This window comes from Corvus brachyrhynchos, unplaced genomic scaffold, assembly GCF_000691975.1.
Source record: "Corvus brachyrhynchos isolate BGI_N302 unplaced genomic scaffold, ASM69197v1 scaffold211, whole genome shotgun sequence".
NCBI lineage: Eukaryota > Metazoa > Chordata > Aves > Passeriformes > Corvidae > Corvus > Corvus brachyrhynchos.
This window is the reverse complement of record NW_008236211.1, coordinates 369,206-369,888: the sequence shown is the minus strand read 5'-3', so window position 1 is coordinate 369,888 and position 683 is coordinate 369,206. Positions and strand designations below refer to the sequence as shown.

The 683-nt window shown below is 57.7% G+C and overlaps 1 protein-coding gene across 6 annotated transcripts in view; it reads right to left on the bottom strand.

Annotated features, from left to right (window-relative positions):
* The window catches only part of DTNB (dystrobrevin beta), a 121,634-nt gene that overhangs the window by 108,154 nt on the left and 12,797 nt on the right, over positions 1-683 (bottom strand). The window lies entirely within an intron of this gene.

Genomic DNA, 683 nt, shown 5'->3' with positions numbered 1-683 from the left:
GGAGAAGACCCTTCCCAAACCACAGAAAGTGTTCTGCAGAACCACATCAAACACTATTTCAAAATGTTTCCAAGCTTTAAGGTTTGCAGGGGAGTGGAGAAGACATCTGAGGATCAGCAGCCACCAAACTGAGCACGATCCAGCAGCCAGAGAAGGGACACTGTGAACTTCACTCCTGGATCTCTGGAAGGGTCTGCAGTCAGTGTGACCTTGTGCCTTTCCTACATTGAACTTGTTTTGTATTTCTCACATGAAACCCCCACAAGGACCAAAGCCAGGCTGTCCCCACCCCCCTGGAGCAGCCTGTGGCCCAAGAGAGCCCAGAGCTGCCCAGCCCCATCCCCAGTCCCGGGGTGGCAAAGGCTGCCCAGGGCTCGTGTGGGGCATCAGTGAACCAGGCCCCGTGCAGAGCTCTGTAACCAGAGCTCCTTTCTGCTCTCTGCTGCTAACACAGAGTTTTAATCCTGAACCTGGAACTACAGCCAGGACCTAATGCTGCTCCCAGGACTGAGCCATCCACCAGCACAGGGACCCGGGGTATGGCCACCACAGCCCAGCGACACAGCAGGGACACGTGTCCTCCTGGGACCCTTCTGCTGGCCAGCCCTTCTGCTGGCCTCCTCCTCCTCCTCAGCCCTTCTGCTGGCCTCCTCCTCCTCCTCCTCCGCCCTTCTGCTCGCCTC